This window comes from Amblyomma mixtum, chromosome 6, assembly GCF_055824585.1.
Source record: "Amblyomma mixtum isolate Tamu chromosome 6, ASM5582458v1, whole genome shotgun sequence".
Lineage (NCBI taxonomy): Eukaryota > Metazoa > Arthropoda > Arachnida > Ixodida > Ixodidae > Amblyomma > Amblyomma mixtum.
Window position 1 is genome coordinate 148,257,747 of NC_143017.1, and position 15,056 is coordinate 148,272,802.

The 15,056-nt window shown below is 46.6% G+C and overlaps 1 protein-coding gene across 5 annotated transcripts in view; it reads right to left on the reverse strand.

Moving 5' to 3' along the window:
- The window catches only part of LOC149340733 (dopamine D2-like receptor), a 564,508-nt gene that overhangs the window by 13,512 nt on the left and 535,940 nt on the right, over positions 1-15,056 (reverse strand). The gene's annotated exons all lie outside the window — the stretch shown is intronic.

Sequence of the window (15,056 nt, forward strand, 5' to 3'; positions counted from 1 at the left end):
TCGTTATATTATACCATCCCATGCGAATGGGTGCATTGACTGAACAGCAATTACGACATCGTTACCTGCGAAATTAAAATTGCCAAACTGAATCCCGTAGTTGTCGCGGAGACACCACCTAATGGGCGACTCTGAAAAAATGGGCTCTGCATGACAGGCTTCCCGAGGAGGAGAAACTGCAGCCTCAGCCTTGAAAAACAAGGCGGCGCAAACTAACTGCCCCCCCCCCCCACTCCCCCCGTTGGATAAACACAGCAAACAAAGCATCAATTTCACCAAGCTGAAGACGCGATCGATGAAATGCCTTCGTTGTGAGCATCCGCCTCAAATGCTAGGAGTGCAGGATTCGATCCCCAGGGCCGTGGGTGCCCACAGGTTTTCAACTGGGTGTAAGATTTCATCTAGCTGGGTGTTTCTCGGCTTCTTTGGGGTGAAATTCTTGAAAAAAGAAGAAAAAGGAAGACGAAGTGGGTATTTGTCCAATTTTACTCGATGAGACCAAGAACACGTCGGATATCGCGCTCTTCCGGCAAGTTGCTATTGCGCCATTAAAAATCCGATCATCAGCTGTCAGCGGCGCCGAGAATTGCCCCACCCTTCATCAGAAACAAACTAATAAGCGAACAAAAAATTAAAGTGCTTCGATAAAAGGGAAGAGCGAAAGGAAAGGAGGGGACTGTGACACAAGATGACAACGCGTACGCTGGTACTGCGCTCAACTTTCTGGTCACGTAGTGCGGGCGTCACCTGCGTGTGTCAGCGTAGAGCAATCACACCTGCGACCTTCCGCCGTACCGGAGCCCCCAGTGTTTACCGATTTTTCACTGGCTTCAAGCAGGCTGTGTGCATTTGAACGCGGGTGGGGCGGGGGGCGACACCGCACGATAGGACGGCGTGGTATGTTAGAGACGACTGCGTGAGATAGGCGACGTTGTTAGGTAAGGGCTACCGTACAGTGTAGTAGAGAAATCGATGTCAATGCTACAAGTCTCGCGGTTTCTGTTCTTCCCTCGCTTGTTCGCGTCGGAAGAGCAAAGAGCTCGCAGCGTGTCTATAGGCGGGATACGGCGCAGCAATTCGTGCAGATGCATGCGTTGCGAGCATCACATCCACGCGGGTTGCAGGTTGTTCAACGAATTACCACTTTTGGAATTTCTTTCATTTTCTTGAAATATTTCCTCTTTAATTCTGTCTCGACAGCTGCTGCAGTCTCCGTAGGGGGCCTGGTCTAGGTGCGCCACCCAAACGACAGAGAAAGCTTCTCAATACATGTTTCAGTGGGAGAGCACACATAAGCTTACCGACCCTGACCATGAACCTTCTCACCCGATTTTACGGTCTTGAGCCTTTGCCTAGCAACAGCGACGCCATGTTAAGTTTCTTTTGTGTGAAATAAATAAATGAATAATAGTTAAAATAACTATGGCCGGGACCGGGATTCGAACACGCAGCGGCGCGAACATCAGAGCACTATACTATCGCCGCAGCTGATCATCCCTCGTGTTGAACTGAAACACACTGTCGCGCTGTGCATTGCGCCATCGTCATCTTCATCAACCTCAATCTGCAGCGCGAACAGGTCCGATAAGCTTAACCTGGATCAGAGCTTAACTTTAGTCTAGTACCGTCGCCAGACTTGCCGACGACCTAGCAAAGCAATACCATGAGCCAACCTGGCTGGCTAAACACATTCTTTCACACATCTACTCGGTTTAACTACGTTAATTAATTCATTCATTCAAACCAGGTCATAGGCGTCATTTGCTTTTTCGTAAGAACGTAGCGTCTATCTCTGCGTGAACAAGATTCCATGAGCTTATCATTTTTGATTAGAAAAAAAAAGTAAAAAGAGCTACTACTGGGGCTAGTTGGAAGTACATACTTGAACGAATTGGTGAGCGCTAAAAAACACGGAAAAGGGACGAACACACAGGACGAAGCGCTTTCTAACAACTGTTTTAATCTCAAAAGGAATATGACTATATACACACATTTGACGTCAAATCATGCACAGAAGAGGGAAGAACGCACGCGCTGACAAGAATGAAGGAAAAAAAGGAAAACAGATAAAAACTACGCGCGCTTACAACAGCCGAAGATTACTATTCTTTAGATAGGTTAATTCAGTTCCCCCTAACATCACCGAAGGGGAGCTGACGCGTTGCTTATCTGGAGCAACGTGCAGCATTTTGCGCAGCATTTTGTTCGTCATTAACGCAGACACAAGGCGTTATTGAATAACGCAGACATTCAGCACGGTCTAGTTTTGCAGCCAAAAATGGAGCTATGCGTGTCTTGAAGCAAAAGAAAAAGAGAATCGGAATAGTTATTTGGCTAACAGTGGTGAAGTTCATAACTCTTTGCTATCGTCAAAAGATACTGGCGATTATAACCATTCTTGAAAAGTAATATATTCGGTTCGTTTTGAACAAAATTCAGTCGCACAAAAGGTTTGTTTTCCACAATAATTATTGTTTCTTTTATAGCATATACGCTTTCGACAGTCCGACATATTCTTTTCTTTTTTTTTTTTTTGGGGGGGGGGGGGGGCGGTTACAGGAAACTCGCCTGTAGGAAACCGCTTTGACCCGGCGTCGCAGTGGTGTAATTTTTTGGAGGAAGCGTAGTCAAATTAGCGGAGGAAGCAACTTCGTTTTCATTAATGCGTTATTGATGTTATGTCGCGCAAGACCACTGCTGTCCCGTCTCCTTGACGCTTTACTATGCTTCTAAAAAATTGCCACTTCTTTCTTCTCTTTTCTTTGAGACGGGGGTTGTAGTGGTGATGAAAAATCTTTATTTCACTTTTATTTTTACGAAAGTGAAGCCACTACTAACACTGCGCACAGGAAGCGTCAGCAGACGCGGAAGTTCATCTCTGGCAGAAATAAACGAATAGGGCGGAGTCTGGAAGAGGTTGCGGTAGATTATAACTAGTTTTGTAGTTTTTGACGAGATAACCTCGCGAAAGTTATGAGCGGCCTGACGTGGCAGAGAGACAGGTGAGATGCATTACGCGAAGCGCGTCTTAATATCGCGACAGCCCGTTAAGTCTGCCTGAAGGCGGCGGGTTCTAGACTCAGACCCATTTTTCATTTTACTCGGACGTTGATACTTAGCTGCACTCACGAGTTTCGGATTGTTTTCTTTGTTTTCGGAGCTTTCTCTTTAAAGTACTTTACTCTTTCTGAGACCTATTTCGTTGCCGGGGCGATATAATAATCCGGTGGCACTGCGACTTCTGAGAAACACCGTTGCAATATGCTGCCTTTGCAGAAGAAGCGTTTTTTAATATACTTGAACGCTTTGATCACGGTAGGTATATCTCCGTACCTCGTAGAGAAACTTGAGACATCATAATTCCCCCCCAGAACTCCAGTAACGTCACACTCAACCAGTCGATTCTTTGGGCTGCGGAAACTTAGAACGACTGGAGAAAAGGCCTCGGTACACTTACCGCTGCACTTGAAGGTTTGTCTTTGTAACTGCCCTAGGATTCGAATGCGGGCTTGGGTTTGGTGGTAGCAAAGTGTTTTAAGCTCTGCGAATTCAAACAGCGACCAAAAGTAAACCCATCAAGCAAATACGCAAGGGCGCCGCAAACACCGAACAAGCTCCGTCCTCGAGCAAATAAGATCCTCGCTCTTTCTGAGAACTCCTATACGAAGTAAAACAATCCAAGGATCCTTCTTGCAGTAATATGTTGGCAGGATGACGACACAGAGCGCGAACACAGAAGTCTGCAAGAGTTTAAGAAAATGGGTGCAAAAGACTTACTTTATTTTCTCGTTCTTAGAATCAAACAACGCGTTTCGCCCTCTCTCTGCGATATGCACTCGGCATATCTAAATTCTGCGCTGTTTAGAAAGGGCGTGAGGTGATTCGGTGTTCTTGAAGATTCGTGCGTACCTTAAATTTCTGTCACCACCATTATCATCATCATCAGCCTGACTACACCCACTGCAGGGCAAAGCCCTCTCTCATGTCTCTCCAATCAACCCTGCCCTATGCCAGCTGCGACCACCGTATCCCCGCAAACTTCTTAATCTCATCCGCCCACCTAACTTTCTGCCGCTCCCTGCTACGTTTGCCTTCTCTTGGAATCCCCTCCGTTACCCTTAAGGACCAGCGATTATTTTGCCTTCACATTACATGCCCTGCCCAAGCCCATTTCTTCCTCTTGATTTTGACTAGGATGTCATTAACCTTCGTTTGTTTCCTCACCACTCTCTTTCCGGTCTCTCAACGTTACACCTACCATTTTTCTTTCCATGGCTCGCTGCGTTGTCCCTAACTTAAGCTGAACCCTCTTCGTTAGCCTTCACGTTTCTGCTCCATAGGTGAGTACCAGTAAGATACAGCTGTTGTATACTTTTCTCTTGAGGGATAGTGGCGAACTGCCATTCATGACCTGAGAGAACCTGCCATATGCGCTCTACCGCATTCTTATTCTTCTAGTTATTTGCATCTGCAAGTACGCTTCGAAAACTGCTAACCAATAGAATGTTTGATGCTACAAAGATGTGACCGACAAAGCAGGATCAGTGACTACTATGAATTATCACGCAGCACAACACTTGCAAACACCAATCTCGATTTTTTCTTTTCGGTTGTTCTTGTCGGAATGCTGTGCATTGCGGAGTTCGACATTTGTTATGCAGTTTTATTGACTTTCAATTTATACACTACAGGAACGACCACAGAGTGCTTATTTTTGTTGTTGTTGTACCATTCCTGCCATGGCAGCCAAAGGGCAGCCAGCAGTATTTATCAATAAATTAAAAATAAAACATTGTGCGAAGCCACTAAGTGGAACAATCGCTTAAACGCGTCCACATTCCTAACCTTGCTGCTGAAGCTTCGACTCGTGCAGCGTGCAGCGGCTCGATGAGAACAGCAGAAATTAGGAAGCCATCGCTTGGCTAAATTTATTCTTTTGTAGTGTCGGAAGAATACTTTGACATGCAGTCCCATGCTCTTGGTTCAAAATTAACTTGACGAAAAAACAAAACTAGAGTCGCGGTGAAGCGCCTACGTACACCTAGCTTCCCTGTTTGATAACCTGATACTGACTCGAGTAAGCTGGAAATTTATACAGGAAATATATAGCTCTTCGGAAAACAAACGACCTTAATTTTAGAATTAAATGAGATTATTGCTGCTTGGGCTCGGAACGCGAGCGCTACGGCTTTATATTAGTTGTTACAAATACTTCTGTTCCATATCCTTTATTCATATGGGCAGATGTACAGGCGCGGACAAAAGTAAACGGAGCACGCAACTGTCTTCGAATATTTTTCACGCGTCACCTAATTGAAATTTCCAGCAGTGGTACGCGCATGCTGGTAGCGGAGGTTGGTGGGCTTTCTTGTAGCTAAACAAGCATTCTTCATTACCAATGGAGAAAGCGTGATTGCACTTCGAACGCAATAGCGTGCTCCGTTTACTTATGGCCGCGCCTGTACAATTTTATTATGGACAGGAGACCTCTTGGCCTGAAATAGCTTTTGTGTCATGAAACCGCACTAGGTATAGTCTGCAGCTCAACGAAATTGTCGAACCTGTTTTTCTTCTTTCACAATAAAATAAGAGATGTTTGATAAAAAATTTGTTCGGGTATACAATCGACACAAACTTCGCCACTCGTTCATTTATTCATGTCTCTGTATTTCACCTTATCTTTTACGGCTATGCTATCAGCGCTAACTCAAACGATGAAACTACCCGCGACAGCTCTGTCAGGGGATATATCAAGCTGGGAGCTCAACAGTAATTTTAATTGCTACGTTTGAGGAAGCGGCTGATGCGTGTATTGAAATAAAAACAATAGTATAAAAGCCTGCGTATATGATATCAAACAAACCAGAAGCGTTCACGTTCAACGCGCAGTCCATAAAAAGTTCTACTCCAACAGAACCAAAGATGAAAGTGCCAGTGACAGCTCTTTAAATCGTGTATATCAAGCTGCACTTTTGTTTTTATCAGATGGCTTTATACCCGTCTGACTCGTGCGTTAAAATAAAAAAAGAAGGCCGTGGAATAGAGGAGATGAAGGCCTGATTATGTGACGTCAAATAGAGTGGATGTTTTCACGTTTGTCCAACAGCGCTAACCATTCTTTTGAGCCATCCTCCCCCACACCTCCGTGAAAGCTTACAAGGTATCTCTTTCATGAAGTGTCGTCGCTATGTCTGAATTTTTGTTGTTTCAATTTGTGCTTCAGAAACTGTCAGCGCGCGGTGAAGAGCTTGCGAAATATGCGTCTCCTACAGTGATTATGCGCCGGTTCAGCTCCCACGTTCTGAACATCGCTTGGAACATCACTCAGCGTAAAGAAACGACACATCAGAGGTGATGTTAACAACACGTCAGTTCTCACACTTCAGTGCATCCAATTTGTTTGAACACAACGTTGAAGCCTGCGCTCGTGTCACACTAAACGCACTTTACTAATGATATTGGTTTTACGTAAGCGGTTATGGAATATAATTTTACGTTAGAATGAAGTTACTTCCTATCCTTTACGGGGAACGAGAGATCTGAGAATTCTGATAAGCGCCGGTATTCGTCGACAACGTCTTGATTACGGGCAGGAGTTTAACAAAAAAAAAAAAAAAGGATCACCACCAAGATGAATGCGCACCGTGCGGTTTCAACGGAAAACAGATGCGATCATCAGCGAAGTACGAACCGCTGCGTCGACGTTCACGAGCGCCTAAAACCTGCCAGCGCGGTCATCACGCGCGTTTAACTTCGCGCCGAAACGATCAGGCTGACGCTGCACGGAACGCCAGCGACAAACGACCGCTGGCTTCCTGTCGCGACACACTGAGAATCAATGCGAGCCTAATGCGTCGAATTTACGAGTTGGAATGGCAGCGAGCAGGAGGGGATGGATTTAGGAAAGGAGGCAGAAGGAGCGGCGGAGTGGGGGGGGGGGGGGGGGGGGAGGAGTCGCCATCATCAGCACTAGCGCTACTGCGCATTCGTTCAGAGCTGTGCTAATTCGCAACAATGCCAGCGTTTCCCCCTCCTCCCTACCTACAGAAAAGCTCCGTTAATGTCGTCGCCCGGTACAACGCAGACTGAGAGTGGGGTGCTGAATGTGGAGGCATGTGTGCACTGTTACCTGTGCAGCGCAAAGAAAACGTGCCGCTTCGATCGAAGCCCCCGGCAGTGCTGTGTAGCAGTGCTACGACTTGTGCATGCAAATCCGACTCGCACCTCCAGCGCAGCGAGGGCCCGCCTAATGGCTCAGACGCCGAGCCGTCGGCTGTGTAGTACATATCGAAGTCTATGCGGCAGCTCGGACGGGAAACAAACTCTCCGAACCCAAAGTTGTACGTGTTTTCTTCGAAAGTTCGTTTTGGGGCGTAGTGAGAGGGTGACATTTATATGCGCGGTCCTCTCGGAAAGTATCGACGCGTACTGCGCAGCCGGCCGGGTACCTAATTATGGACGCCTCGATAGAGGAACCACGGAGACGGAGGATCATTTATTCGCTGCCAATGACGGATGATGATCGAGGCGAACTTGTGCCCTCGAGCTCGGCGTAATTCATTATTTTCGACGGGAGCGGGCAGCGCGAACTTCGTCTGCGGACGAAGGTGTTCTAGATCTCTCTCATATCGTTGATCATCGACATGGGTTATCGTTTCCTCCCAGTGGCACGTATGGCGCCCACCCGACGGGGACAAGACAAGGAACGACTCATCGATAACGTATGCGTTGTCTTCAGGGCGCTCCATCCTGGTTTGATTCGCGAGTGAGCCGTAGTTAGAGGCGGTGTAATATGGGTAGACGAGCGCACAAGCGAACTTCTCGCTACAAATAGAGAACAAGTACGAAAAGAGGAAAGAATACCGAGCGCTAGAAAATTACCTTAGAGAAAGGTAAACGTTAGAGTGGCACGTGTATTATCGGCGCGCGAAAAACATATATATAATATAAGACGAAAGTATGCAATAAATGGAGAAAAAAGATATTTATGGGGAGGTAATACTATTCTTTGCAATGAACCGTTCGCTCAGTGATGCTACCATGGGAGTCTGATATTAAAGAACGAACACACTTTACCGAACATTCTCTTCAACAGCTGTTGAGTTGGGTGTTTATATTTCAGGAAAAATAAAAATAAAAAGGTGGACTAACTATAAGGGGCAGTTTGCAAGCGCAGTAACCAATGTGGGCTATGAACAAAAGCAAGAAATTAAGGAACAAGATGAGATAAGGGGAGAGAGAGAAAGGACCTCAACACGTTATACGAGCTTCTGCGAATGCCCACCCTTCGCAGTGGAGCGCAGCGTCACCGCGTGCAGCACCTAAGCGTCGTGAAGCTGGATTACGAACTCGGATTATGCGTAGATCTTGACTGTGCTTGGTGTCGCTTGTTTTTTGCTGTGATACGCGACCAGATCACCATCGCTATTTTGTTTCGAGTGTCTAGGATGACACGTACCGCCAAGTGCCAGACATTCCTCTTAACTGCGGCTACGTCTAAGCCGTGTTTCTTTTGCAGCCAAAGTATACATCCAACGCTGTACACTGTCTCGTACCGTTTCCGTTATTATACTCCTTTCAGCCGTGTTGAACATCGTATTGTTTTAGCTTGAGCTGCGATAATGCTTTCCAATAGACATTTACGCGTACACTTCTTCACTTCCTCGCTACAGATGTAGACAGTACAGGAGACAACAATATTGGTGCAGACACTTAAGCTCCGCCTTAAGAGTATGACGCGATAGCATAATAGGTTAACTGCCATATATACAGAAGGTCATGCCCTTGTTTACATTCTTAGACATGCGGGGGACCTCATACCCTTCCTGGCGCAGTGGCGCAACGATTAAGCGATGCGCCACTGCCCTGCGATGGGAGGTGCTCCCAGCGGTGGGCCTTGTGCGGCCAGGCTGCTCTTCCCGAGCGACCGATCATTAATTTACCTGCCACTGCGGTCAGTTTGCTCACTATCCGGTGGGCAGGCTGTGATGACGACGCAAGGTCGCGTGACCTAGGTGGCCCACCGGCCTCCGGAGGCCCATCGGAGGTTGCTCTCTGGTCACCCCCTGCCAAAGTCATGTTTGTGAGTTTTCGCTCACAAAGCCGAAGTCGACAACGTCGAAGCCGGATTTTATGGGTAACGAGGCTTTTAACGCTATTACGTTAACAATACGCATAGAAAGAAGAGTAGCAACTCTAGCAAGAGTCGAGTCGTTGTTTCGTGCCACTCAGCCCCCTTGTTGCATCGTTCCTTTCCTATGCCCCGTCTCTGCGCTGTACACGATCTCGCATCAGCTTCAGCTCAGCACCAAAGTGCCATCAAGTGCTCCCGCGTGCGCGAAAATAAAGGAACAAAAAAGTCCCGAAGACGAGCGGAGAACGCGCATAGATAATGAGGCGCCGCAGTTTCCGAAAATCTCGCCCTCTTCTTTGGTGCGAGCTATTCGAGACGGAAAAGTTCGCCGTGTAATTGTGCGTAAGCCAACATCCGGCTGACGCCGTTTTGACGTCGACCGCTGCCTGCGTTTCCGCTACCGATTCGGAGGCGGCTCGCCTTATCCGAGCTTGTTTTCAATGCGAACAAAGAGAAGCGAAGGACGCTTCCGAAGCCTCCACTGAGCAGTAGTCGCGCGGAGGCGGCTCCGCTTTCGTCGCTCACAAGGAGCCCGACGTGAACGCATGCAGCTTTGCGTGGGAGTACGGCGGAAGCGCTTTTACTGCACGCGCAGGAACTGCGGAGAGAAGGGCCACCGCTAACTAAAGGTTAGTGAGAAGCATCGGGATAAGTTAAGCGACGTTCTAACCACGGTCGCAGATTGCACCACTTCTGTAAAGAATATGCGTGACGTCAAAGTACGTGGCGGTGGAATATTTATTTTATAGAAGCAGATGTGCAGCGCTTATAGCCTAGTCGTTATCGTACCCTAGAGGCAGTAAGATTAGGACGTCCGTCGAAACCGACAGCTCAGTGACCTCATCCCTGTGGCATCACATCATCATCCTGCGATGCAGGCTTGTGAACTGTCCAACAAAACTGAATTCCAGTGAATGCCGGTCTCGAAAATGAAAGCGATACAGGAGTATATGCTCGAGCGAAAACGAGATGCTTTAAATAGATTTCTCTACTGTGTGACCTGATGGCCGGCGACGCAGAGATCCGCGATACTTTACGAGAGAGGCGCATTTACTCAAGCTTGGCAAGGAGCTGGTTGGCTGCGCCAGTATGAATGCTATACTTAATGCACTGCGGCCCGCAATTTGATCGTTTTTACGAAAGATTTAGCATAATGTAAAATTGTGAAAACTAAGCGAAGATTCCCCCATTTAATAAGTAATATACGAGGTCTGTTAGAAAAGTATCCGACTTTATTTTATTTTTTTGCGAACACCTGATGGATATGAGACAAGCGCGCTTGCATCAGGCGACCTTGAACCTTCATGCGCATGCATGAATTTTTTCCCGCCTGCCGATAGCGTCAGTCGCTGGGAAGCAGCGTTTCAGTGAGGCAGTGTGCAGTGCTATCGTCGGTTTTTTATTGCAAGGAAAATGGCGGAGTGAAAGGAGCAGCGCTACTGCAACAAATTTTGCCATAAACTTGGCGACAGCCGAGTGGAAACCATTCGAAATATTCAGACGGCTTTCAGTGAAGATGCTATGAGCAGCACACAGTTTAAGCAGTGTTACAATTGTTTTAAAGATGGCCGCACATCGGTGGAGAACGAGCCACGCTCCAATCGGCCATCAACATGCCAAAATGACCAGGTCATTGCCGAACTGAACGCTATGGTGATGCGGGACTGTCGCGTGACTATCCGAGAAATTGAGGAAGAGGTGGACATGAGCAATTTCTCCGCACATTTCATTATCACCGAAGATTTGGCCGTGGAGAGAGTTGCGGCGAAATTCGTGCCGAAGCTGCTGACGGTGGAGCAAAAGCAGCTTCGTGTTGAAGTCTCACAGGACATGCTGGATTCCGCAAACAGTGACCCCGACTTCATCAACATCATAATCACTAGCGACGAGTCTTGGGTGTACAGGTACGACCCGGAAACCAGATCCCAGTCGTCAGAGTGGAAGCATTCCACGTCTCCAAGACTTAAGAAGGCCCGCCAATTGCGCAGCAATGTGAAAGTGATCTGACTGCTTTCTTTGACACCCTTTGTGTGGCAGACCACGAGTACGCACTCTACAGGGTCAAACAATGACCAAAGAGTACTACAGGGATGTCCTCCGTTGCCTACGTGATGCTGTGCGGCGCAAGAACCCGGAGCTGAGGTCAACAGGAAATTGGCGCACCCATCGCGCCAATGCTCCTGCACATTCGTCGCACTCGAATCAGATTTTTTGGTGAAAAACCACACTCCTGCAGTTCAACAGACTCCTTACTGTCCTGATATGGCCCCTGCGATTTCTGGCTGGTTCCCAAAATCAAAAGGCCATTGAAAGGAGCGCGATTTCAGACAAGGAAGAACGTTATGGCTGCAACGACAGCTGAGCTAAACTCCATTCCGAAAAGGGCCTTTTCGGAATACTTCCCACAATGGCAGCACCGCTGGGAGAAGTGTGTGGAGTCCCAAGTAGACTACTTTAAAGATGACTAGGTTTGCAACGCTCCAGTTATGCAAGTTTTTTTTTCAACGGCCAAAGGTCGGATACTTTTCTAACAGACCTCGTATATCGTCTTTATCATAGTGTTTTTCTACGGTTAAGAACCAGAATCGTTTTGCTCAAAATGAAGGCTAAAACATTGAAAAGATGCCGCATAGCTAGAATCAAATCTTCCTGACATTTTTGTTTTTTGATGTAAAGGCAAAGCACACGTTTTCTGGTAGGCTTAGTAGATGCCAGAATCGAGGATGCGAGTCACAGACAACTGCTCATGCGTTACCTGCAAAGTAAATGATCAGAAAGGGAAAGCTGGCGTCACCACGACAAACTTGCAGCTCAGCGAGGGCGCGACGGCACGTTCGTTGCCAAGCGGACGGCTGCAGCTGTTGGAAAGGCGGCACCATATTCCCACGCTGTCTGCGCAAGCTGCGCTAAAGCCGGAACGCAAGGATGGAAAAACTGCGGGTGTGCAGGCGCCGCAAAACACTCCGTTACCTCCACCTAGACACGCTGGTTCCGTCACATAAGGAATGCCGTTGCGTGCACTCGGAAATGAAGGCTGGGATTTGTCTCGTTCAATGGAGATTATTGGGTTAATCCTTTAACTTGACTGCTTTTGTGTATGTACGTCATCGTAGGTAAAAGTTTACGCGATGGTGGTTCGTAGAAAAAAAAAAGTATTTCTGAGCGGTCAAGTTAGACGAAGAGACTGAAATCATTACAGAACATACACACCTCACTTACCGCATAGATTACTAATTCAATGTGTAGCGAAGGGATGCATAAACCTAATATTTTTCTCCAACCCGCATCCCGTAACCTTGTATCCATGACTGGACATATTTACGTACATACACACCTACGTAAAAGCGCAGCTAGATTAGCCGGAACGAATTTCGTGAAGAAGTCGCGCCGTCTGTTGACGCCAGCCACTAGTAACACAAATTACCTCAAAGTAAACCGAAATGTCTGAGAAGATAAACGATTTGAAGATTACAAAGCCCACATGAACCCTTGCATGTGTGCAGTACAGGGGACAGATCATCACCGATGTAAAGGTAGACCTAAAAGCTAGTGTGAAGCTCGTGCACATGGTTGACCTATACGCTATCTAAAGGCATGTACACAAGCGATTAAAAAAGGCCATGCTTTGGAGGACATTGTGTGGGTATTCATGCCGAGTATTGTAGAGTACATACTTGATTTTGATATTTTAAATACTTTGACCATGTAGTTAGAACACGCTGCTATAAAGTGAACAGTCCTAAGTCGATTTTCTGCTCTATTTATGCTGTCGCCGAAGAAAGTGTAGCCCTTGCACGTCAAAATTTCATTCCTGCGACAGCGTGAAATGTCGCCGCGGAAACAATTACGCGCGAATTTTAGGTCGCTGGCGAAAACCGCTAACATAACGCTCTCGCAAAAATAACTTCGTTGCTATGCATACGCAGGGCCTTCAATCTTGCACAAGCCTCGGTGTTAAATACTATTAGTGGATTCTGAGCAAAAGAAATGCCACAGTAACTGTCTCACTCTCAATGAACACTTCAGCCGCGTCGTAAGGGAAGAGAGGAAGGTGGGAGTGAAAGAAGAAAGAGAGAAGATGAACCATAGTGGAGGGCTCCGAAATAATTTCGACCATCCGGGGATCTTTAACGTGCACTGACATCGCACAGCACGCGGGCGCCTTTTGCGTTTCGCCTCCATCGAAACGCAACCGCCGCGGCCGGCTTCGAAACCGGGAACTCAGCAGCCGAACGCTTTAACCACTGCGCCACCACGGCGGCCGGGTGTGTTAAATATCAACGGGGTTAATTGTGATAATTAACTTCGTGATAATTAGAGAAGGCTACTATTTTTTCCCGTTGCCTTTTACTCGTTTTTAATCTGGATAGATCGCTGCAGGCACGTAAATTATACATAAAGTTATGAAAAGTTGTAGAAAGTGACAAAACGAAGCGCTTAACTGCGTAATGTTCTGAAGTGTGGCATTATTCCGAACAATTTTTTCACTGGCTCAACCTAGCGCGCAAAACTTCGTAAGGGAGCTCGCACGCTCTAATAAGGATTTGACCTAAATGCAGTCGGTAATGGACTCAAGGAAAAAAAAAAACAGTTAACTTGAAACAGTAAAATATTTTATTCCCTACCTCTTCAGCGGAGTATAACAAGCGGCGTAATAATAAAAATAATTAAAAAACTTATTAAATCCAAAGTACAACCTGTCTTACTGAAAAAAAAAATGCAGGGCAAAGACTGTCTTGCATAACTTTAATCGCCAAGATGACATGTATAAATTTCTTCAATACGACCTTTCTGGGGGTAGCTTGTTCTGAAGCTTTTTTTTCTCGACATTACCGTGTAGTGTTGCGTTTTGCTTTGCATACTGAATTCTTACCTATTGCGAATCTTCCTGAAAGCCGTAAAGAAGATTGTAATGTCTGTTCTTTCTCGGCTTGGTTATAGGGAGATTGATTAACAGAACTGCGGCTGCGTCACCGTAGGCACGTTACGGCACCCGGAAAACAAACGAGAACACCCAAGCATGGGGCTTTCAAAGCTGAGGCAGATGTTATGTTCTTTGCGCGTCGCAGCCCCGAACGCTTTATTTCTTTAACTTTTAGTAGTATAGATAAACTTTCTGCTCTAGAAGTGACACCACTGGCGTTTTCTCGTCGCATCGTACAGCTTTAATGTGGACAGTTTTCACAGGCTTCAACAGCTGAGAGACATTATTTAATTATTTTCAAGTAGTTACCCAATAAATTAGGAAGCAACAAAAAAATTATTGCTGCCACTGAGTCACACGTCCTCGACACGAATGCCAACTGCTTCGTTTTAACTTTTGCCAAAATGCATCATTCCTGCTTCTAAATTTACTGCGCGTGCTGTGAATTGTTTACATATGATTTGATCGTGTTTAATTACTGTATATTAAGCTTCTGTAGATGGTGATGCGACCATTTCTGTTTCATTAAGCCTATTTCAATGTAAACAACAGGCCATTTACTTCGTCGACGTGTCCTGCTACTGTAGCGCTGAATCCTGTTTTATACGGCAGCGATACCTGAACCGCTCTGAACACTGCTCGATTACGTGCCAGAGATTTTGTCACACAAACAATAAGCACATATTTTCTTGCATAAAGTAACTGTCGTTACGGCAGAGTGTACACTGCGCATGTCTCGATCTTTCAACTGCCTGAGCTGTTCCCCAATTAGGCGCCCGTTTTTGGCTCCTAAAACATGCAACTTCAGCGCCTAAACGGACGGTATGTCTGAAGCGGTTGCGCTCGCACAGGGCTGCTCCCTGGAGTGCAACGTTCCCGCGCCTTTCCTTTGCGCTGATTAATTCAAAGCATTTTCGCGCAATGCTCATAGCGTACACCTCTTGGCTAGTAATTTTCACGCACGGTTACTCCCCAAGCTGTCGGCGACTAATTTGCTGA